Below are 8,891 nucleotides of genomic sequence, written 5' to 3'. Positions count from 1 at the left end.
CAGGGCACATGCCTGGGTCATGGGCCAGGTCCCCAGTAGGGGGTGCACAAGAGGCAACCACACACTGATGTTTCTCTCCCTCTCTCCGTCCTTTCCCTTCTCTCTAAAAATAAGTAAATACAATAAAGAATTTAAATATAAACAGCCACATGTGGTATTGGACAGCAACCCTCTAGAACTTTGTGCAATGAGAAGTTTCTAGATCTTACACTGCCCACTACAGGAGCTGCCGGCCACGTGGCCGGCCACATGGGGTGACTGAGCATGACAGGTGGCTTGTGCAACTGAGAGATCAAATTTTTTACTTTATGGCTGTTTAATGTAAATTCATATAGCCCCAAACAAAAAAGAGACACATCTAAGGTAGCCATTTGCTCGGCAGATCTTGAAATATTTTTAGAGTGAGGGAAGCAAGACAGCTGCCCTACCCTAAGATGGCTAGAAGAGTCGGGGGTGGGTGGAGGCCCCTGACCAGACAAAAGCAACAAACACATGGGCTGTTATGGTCGGCAGAATAACTGCCCCCGAAACGTCTCGATCCCGGTCCTGGAACCAGTGGACATGTCACCTCACGTGGTAAAGGGGCTTTTGCAGGTGAGATTAAGTCCAGGACTCTGAGATGGGATGGCCCTGGATTCTGTGGGGACCCAGTGTCATCACAAGGTCCTCATTAAAGGGAGGCAGGAGGGTCAGAATCAGATGGAAAAGGCTGCACTGCTGGCTGTGAGGACAGAGGAAGGGGCCGCAAGCCAGGGATGCAGCACCTCTAGAAGCTGGAAAAGGCAGGAAACGGGTCTCCCCTGGAGCCTCCGAAAGGACCAGCCCCACCCACACCTGGAGTTTAGGATTTCTGACCTCCAGAACTGTCGCAGAATAAATTTACCTTGTTTTAAGCTACCACGGTTTGTGGCCATTTGGTGCAGTAACAATATGAAACTCACACAGCTGTGTTAAACGTTGCCCTAGCTCCTTGGAGAAAGGGCTGACTCTGTCGCCTGCTCAGGGCAAACACGCTTGGGGCTCCCTTCCCCCAGCGATGGTGACATGTCCAGGAGCACAGGAGCCACCAACCGAGAGAGCTTCCAGTGGCGAACTGAAGCAGTTCATCCTAGAAGACACAAGATGCCACATTCATGTAAATTTTAGATAAACGAGTCACTTTTTTAGTACCAGTTTATCTCAGATATTACATGGGACAGGCTTCGGCCTAACAGCAGTGTGTTATCTAAAATTCAGATTGAACAGGGTGTCTGGGTATTTTTGCTAAATCTGGTAACTCTGAGGAGTGGGCGGGGTGGGGGTAGGGTGGGACAGTAACCCACTGACTTGCCTAAACCTGAAAGCCTGAAAGCCTCCCTCTGCGGCTCCTGAATTCTGCCCTGGCAGGTAAAGGTGGACAAAACTAACAGAACATGGGGGGCACAGGAGGGGAGTTTGCTAAGTGGACCAGAAATAATTCCACAAGTGTTGATATGGATTGAGCACCTGGGTCATTGCCACAGCCAGAAGTCGGTTTAATCAGGGGCAGCAGCCTCGATGAAGCCTAAAGCCCCAATCACATTTGCCCCTAGCCCCGCCCCCCCCTCGGCTCCGCCCACCACCAATTGCACTATCCCTAAGGGAGCCCCACTAAGGTCCAGGATGGAGCTCCAAAATAGCTGGTACTCTGTGGCCACCGTGTGGCGACGGCTGCACATGACAACCTGCTCGCTACCGCAGTGGAGCCTGGAACAGCGAAGGCATTTGGCATCCTTTGTGTCAAGTGAGGTTTACCTCTCCTATGAGTCTCAGCTGTTCACCTCTGTCTGTTTTCCAGTGCCCCACCCCAGCTCCGTGACAGCTGCATTTCTCTACAAGGACTCTCGGTAAACTTGTAGCTACAGTGTCATGACCAGACTTAAAATTCTAAGTGCTAATCCTTCAACTCCGTTTTATTGAGATATAATCAACACACAGCACTTTATAAGCTTAAGGTGTACAGCATAATGATTTGATTTACAATATTAATGGCTTAATAGCAAGAATCCGGTTGGCATGTATATGGCTTGGTTGTGTTGTTATTATTTACAGCTGGTTTGTTTCACTCTCCATCTACACGCGTGCCCCCTTGGCAATGCTGTGTCCTCGTCTGTGTGATGTAACCCTGTGGTTCATCCCCACACTGGACCGCTCCTCACAGCAGGTGAGGGGGCTTTAGAGACACCAGAAGCTGGAGTCCCTGATTCTGCTGTAATTGGTCTGGAGTTTTTTCAATTGTAGTAAAATTCACACAAGGTAAAATGTACCATGTTAATGTTAAAGTGACATTCAGCGGCATTAATATCTCAATGTTATGCAACCATCACTTCTATCTCATTCTAGAACACCCCAGCACCCCAAAAAGAAGCCCTAGTCCTATAAGTCCTATCCCTATTAGCAGTTACCCCTCCCCCATTTCCTCTCTCTAGCCTGGGGACATTTCACATGAATGGAATCACACGCCATGGAGCCTTTTGTGTCTGGCTTCTCTCACTGAGCATCACGTTTTCAAGGTCCATCCATGACGCAGAGAATGTCGGTGCTGCACTCCTTCTCATGGCTGAGTAAATAATGCATTGCATGGTTGGACCACATCTTGCTTATCCATTTGTCCATTGTTGGAATTTTGGGTTGTTTCTACGCAGACTATTTGAACAGGGCTACTCTGAACGTTTGTGCACACAATTGTTTTTATTTTTCAAGTTATAGTTTATTGGCTATGCTATTACAGTTGCCCTTTGCCCCCTTCCACCCAGCACCCCCAATTCTCTCAGCCAACACCCCACCGTTGTTCATGTCCATGGGTCATGCATATAAGCTCTTTGGCTGCTCCATTTCCTATACTGTACTTTACATCCCCAAGGCTATTCTGTAACTACCTATTTGTAATTCTAATCCCCTCATCTCTTTACCCATTCCTGCACAACCCTCTCCCCTCTGTCAACCATTAAATCGAAGTCTGTATCCATGATTCTATCTCTGTTCTTCTGTTTGCTTAGTTTGTTTTTTAAATTCAATTGTTGATACATATGTAGATGTGTGTTTTTTAAACATTTTATTTATTTATTTTTAGAGAGAAGGTAAGGAAGAAAGAGAGGGAGAGAAACATCAGTGTGTGGCTGCCCCTTGCACGCCCCCTACTGGGAACCCAGCACACAACCCAGGTATGTGCCCTGACCAGGAATTGAACTGGTGACCCGTTAGTTCACAGGCCCATGCTCAATCCACTGAGTTACACCGGCCAGGGCTGTTAATGTGTATTTATTGCCATTTTATTGTTCATAGTTTTTATCTTTTTCTTAAGTAGGTCCCTTTAACATTTCATATAGTAATGGTTTAGTGATGATGAACTCCTTAATTTTTTGTTTGTTTGTTTGTTTGTTTGTCTGTCTGGGAAGCTAATTAACTGCCCTTTGATTCTAACTGATAGCTTTGCTGTGTAGAGCAAGGTTGGCTGTGGGTCCCTACTTTTCATGACTTTGAATATTTTTTGCCAATCCCTTCTAGCCTGCAGTTTCTTTTGAGAAATCAGCTAACAATCTTATAGGTACTCCCTGTAGGTAACTAACTGCTTTTCTCTTGCTGCTTTTAAGATTCTCTCTTTATCTTTAACCTTTGGCATTTTAATTATGATATGTCTTGGAATGGGCCTCTTTGTATCCATCTTGTTTAGGACTCTCTGTGCTTCCTGGACTTGCCTGTCTATATTTCCTTCACCAAATTAGGGAAGTTTTCTTTCATTATTTTTTCGAATAGATTTCCGATTTCTTGCTCTTTCCTCCTTCTATCACCCCTATGAAGCACATGTTCGAACGCTTGAAGCTGTCCCACAGGCTGCTTATTTATCCTCATTTTGGAGGTGCTTTTTTATTCTTCTTGTTCTAATTGTTTTGTTGTTGTTGTTGTTCCTTATGTTCCAAATCATTGATTTGATTCATCCACTCTACTGTTTCCCTGTAAATTGTTCTTTATTTCAATTAGTGTATCCTCCATTTCTGACCGGATCTTTTTCATGCTGTTGAGGTCCTTGCTAAATTCCTTGAGCATGCTTATAACCCATGTTTTGAATTCAGCATCTGCTTGCTTATCTCCATTTCATTTAGTTCTTTTTCTGGAGTTTTGATCTGTTCTTCCATTTGTGCCATGTTTCTTTGTCTCCTTGTTTTGGCAGCCTCCCTGTGTTTGTTTCTAGGTAGAGCTGCTTTGACAGCATGTCATGGTGGTATGGCCTAATGTAGTAAATGTCCTGTAGGGCCCAGTGGCATAGTCCCCCCATCCCAGGAGGCTATAAGCTGAGTACTCAAGGTAGGCCCTTCATGTGCACTGCTGAATACACTCTCCTCTTATAATAGAGCCTTGGTTGCTCTTGTCAGGTCAATGGGAGGGACCCAGACCAGTCAGCTGCCAGGGCTGGCTATGACCACTGATCACCACCCACTGCCCTCTGTGGAGGATCAGCTGTGCAGGGGCAGGGTGGTGGTGCTCCATCGTGGTCTGTGGCTTCCCACTGGGTGCACTGGCCCTGGGGTTTCCTGGGTGGTGCAGGACAAGATCAGGCCCCACCTGTGTTTTACCCAGGGCTGCCTTGCCTGAGATATAAAACAACCTGAAATGGCTACTACTTGGGCTGGGCTTGGAGATTCCCAGGCGAAGCCAAGCTGTGAATCTAGGCTGGCTGCTGCTAGTGCTGGGTCTGGAGCTCACTGAGGCCAGCTGTTGCTTGTTTGAGAGGATTTAGGAAGTTGTGAAGCAGGAGCCAAGACTAGCTATTCATTCATATGGAAAAGGAGCTTGGGTAGCTGGTAGTTGGGCGGGGCAGAGTCTCTGGGGATCTCCAGAGCTGGGCAAACAGTGTTAGCCAGGATGATGAAGTCTCAGAAACGGCACCAGCTTGCAGGCTCAGTGGCTCTGTGGGGGAAGGGTTCAGAAAAGGGACAATGGCCTCTGCTTGCCTTGATGCCAGACACTTCAATTTCTCCCTGCATGCCACTGGTGCCTTTCAAGCTGCCACCCTGGTGCTGGAGCCCAGAGGGAGTAAGTCTGAGTAGGTGAGTTCATGTGTGGGTTCTTTAAGAGGAACTGCTTGGGGCTCCAGAAGTTTCTTCCACTGACTCAATTCCTACTGGGTTTTGCAACCAGCAGTTGTGAGGACTGATCTTCCTGGCACTGGAACCCTAGCCTGAGGGGCCCAGCGTGGGGCTGGGACTCCTCACTCCCAAGATATCCCTCCTGAATTTTTATCACCACACATGGATGTGGGACAAGCCTGTTCTGCGTCTGCGCCCTTCCTACCAGCCAGGGTGGATGTGGTTGCTGTAATTCTGTAGTTGTCAGACTTCCTTCCATTCAACTCGATTTCTAATAGTTCTGAGTAATGGTTGTCCTATATTTTAGTTGTAATTTTGATACGGTTGTGGGAAGAGGAGAGCCATGTCTACCTATGCCGCCATATTGATTGGAAGTCCTCACACAATTGTTTTTAAACTTATTTTAAATTCTCTTGGGTACGTACCTAGGAGTGGAATTGCTGGATCATATGACAATCTATGTTTAGCTTTACTAAGAAACCTGCAGGATTTTTTTTAGAGAGAGGAAAGAAGAAATATCAATTTGTTGTTCCACTTATTTATTCATTCATTGGTTGATATTTTTTCCCTAGATTGATGTTTTCAATTTTTTATATTTTTATTGTATTTTTTCCATTACCATTTGTTCTCTTATACCTCTCCCCCACACCCCCGCAGTCGCCACACTATTGTCCATGTCCATGAGTCCTTTTACCTTTTTGTGTGATCGCTCCACCCTTTAAACACTCCCTATAGCTGTCATCCTGCTCTCTATCTATGAGTCTGTCTCTATTATGCTTGTTAGTTCAGTTTATTAATCAGATTCCACATGTGTGAAACCCTGTAGTGCTTGTTTTTCTCTGACTGGCTTATTTCACTTAGCATAATGTTGTCCAGGCCCATCCATTGCTGTTGTAAAGAGTAAAATTTTCTTCTTTTTTACCACTGAGTAGTATTCCATTGTGTAAATGTTCCGTAGTTGTTTTGTCCACTCATCTACTGATGGACACTTGGGCTGCTTCCGTATCTTGGTGATTATAAATAATGCTTCAATGAGTATACACAGGGGTGCTTATGTCCTTTCAAATTAGTGTTTTGGGTTTCTTCAGGTATATTCCCAGGAGTGGGATTGCTGGGTCAAAAGGAAGTTCCATTTTTAATTTTTTGAGTTATCTCTAAACTGCTTTCCACAGTGTCTGCACCAGTCTGCATTCCCACCAACAGTGCATGAGGGTTCCCCTTTCTTTACATCCTCGCCAGCACTTGTGTTTGTTGATTTATTGATCATAGCCATTCTGAAGGTGTGAGATGATATCTCATTGTGGTTTTAATTTACATTTCTCTGATGATTAGTGGTGTTAAGCAACTTTTCATATATCTATGGCCATCTATGTGTGGTCTTTGGAGAAGTGTCTGTTCAGGTCCTTTGCCCATTTTTAACTGGCTCACTTGTTTTTTTGATATTGAGTTTTATAAGTTCTTTATAAATTTTGGATATTAACCCATTATCAGATGTATTGGTGAATGTTTTTCCATTCCATTTGGTTGTCCTTCTATTTTGTTGATGGCTTCTTTTGCTGTGCAAAAACTTTTTAGTTTGATGTAGTCCCATTTGTTTTATTATTATTGTTTAATTTCTCTAGCTGATTCTTGTATGTGCTCTGACCAGGGATTGAACCCACAACCTTAGCATATCAGGCCAATGCTCTAATCTGTTGAACTACCGGGTCAGGGCAGAATTCTTTTTTAAAGATTTTTAAATGTATTATTTATTTTTAGAGAGAGGGGAAAGGAAGGAGAAAGAGAGGAAGAGAAACATCAAAGTGTGGTTGCCTCTCACCCCAGCTGGGGACCTGACCAGCAACCCAGGCATGTGCCCTAGACTGGGAATCAAAATGGCAACCCTCTGATTCGCAGGCCCATGCTCCATCCACTGAGCTACGCCAACCAGGGCAGGGCAGAATTTTTTTTAATTGAAATTTTTATTGAGATCATTGTGGACGCCCCTGTAGCTGTAAGAAATAACAGAAAGTCCATCTTACACTTGGCTCAGTCTCCTCCAATAAGGTTGTATTTTGCAAAATGAAATCAGCATCTCAACCTGGGTGGATGTTGACACCTACCTTACCCAGACTTCAGATTTCCCAGTTTTACTTGCTCTCCTGTGTATGCATTTGTATTGTCCACAATAGTATCAACTGAGTAGGTTCGTGTATCTACCACCACAAGAACCTTTAGAGCTTCTCTGTTATAACCTCAGTCCTTCCCCTTCCACCCATTCCCACCTGTAATTCTCTGGAAACCACTTATCTGTTGTCATTTCAAAAATATTACACAAATGGGCCCTGGCTGGGCAGCTCAGCTGGTTAGAGTGTTGTCCTGATATGCCAAGGTTGTGAGTTTGATCCCAACAAGTGGATGTTTCTCTCTCTCAATTTTTAAAAAGTTATATAAATGGAATTTTACATGATGTGACCTTTGGATTTTTTTCCCTTGGCATAATTCCCTAGGGTCATCAGGATTTTAAAAACTCCCCAAGGGGTTAGTGTGGCCAGGTTGACCTACCTACAGCCACCTGCATTTTCTCCCTGCAGTTTTGTATATTGATGCAACTCACATACTTCAGTTTCCTCATCTGTTAAAGGGGGAGAAGAAAGCCCCCAGCGCCCAGGCAAGCTCTGGCTTAGAACAGATGGGGAAGCAGATGCGGGCAAGCAGGACCTGGACCCTGCCAGGCTTTGTGGCATCATGCTAGGTTGCTAGGGCAGCAGCCAACTAGCCTCAAGGGATGCTGCCGCCTTGGCCCCACCTTACTTGCTGGTGATTTTAGGAGGCATCTGTGTCACATGCTCCCGTGAACCAATGAGGAGGTGGTCCAGAGGCAGCGTTCATCAGATGCTTCAGATGGAAGGCGGGGGTAAAGGTAGAATTAAACTAAGGCAAGTTTTCCTTCATTCTTCAAAGCTAAAAATGCCCTCCACAGTTTCCTCACACACGCACACACACACACACACACACACACACACACTCACACACTCACACAAAGGTTCTGGCCAGACCTGGAGTGGATTCATTGCCATTTCTTTAAGGTCCAACCTTTGTAAGCACCCCCCAAAACAATAACTTTATTTATTTGGCAGTTCACAGTCCCCCTCCCTGAAGAGGATTCCAGAAAGGTTCAGTGCGAGGGAGTCGTGGGCACTTTGCCATCTCTTGACGTTCTTATACCTAGAAATAAGAATCGGCCTGGGAGGTTACAAAATTAATATATTCTGTGGTTGGTTTATAAACCACCGTTGTGGGCGATTCTCACAGATTGTTGCTGTTCCTACGCCCACGAGCAGATGGGAATAAATACTCTAGGTAGGTCATTTTGCAAGATAGGCAGTTAAATTGCTGACAGTGTTTTGTCTTTTTCTCCCCTGAAGCCAATGTTTTGGACAGAGATGGGGCTGGGTCCTCATCTCTGGTGTTTGGGCAAGCATATTAGTACATTATTGCAGGGTAACAAGTCACCCCAAAACAGAGTGGCTTGAAACAGCAAGAAACATTTTTTCACAGCTTCTGTGGGTCAGGAATTCAGAAATGGTTTGCCTCAGTGGTTCTAACAAAGGGTTTCTTGTGGAGTTGCAGTTGAGCTGCCAGCCAGGGTGCCTTGTCTGCAGGCCTGACGGGGGCTGGAGGAGCTACTTCCAGGATGGCTCCCTCATGTTGCTCTCAGTGGAAGGCTCCAGTCCTCTCCGTAGGCCCCTCCACGGTGTTCCTTGGGTCTCCTCACAGCATGGCAGCCGGCTCCCCACAGAGCAA

Source organism: Phyllostomus discolor, chromosome 8, assembly GCF_004126475.2.
Source record: "Phyllostomus discolor isolate MPI-MPIP mPhyDis1 chromosome 8, mPhyDis1.pri.v3, whole genome shotgun sequence".
Classification (NCBI taxonomy): domain Eukaryota; kingdom Metazoa; phylum Chordata; class Mammalia; order Chiroptera; family Phyllostomidae; genus Phyllostomus; species Phyllostomus discolor.
Note: the sequence above shows the minus strand (reverse complement) of the source record.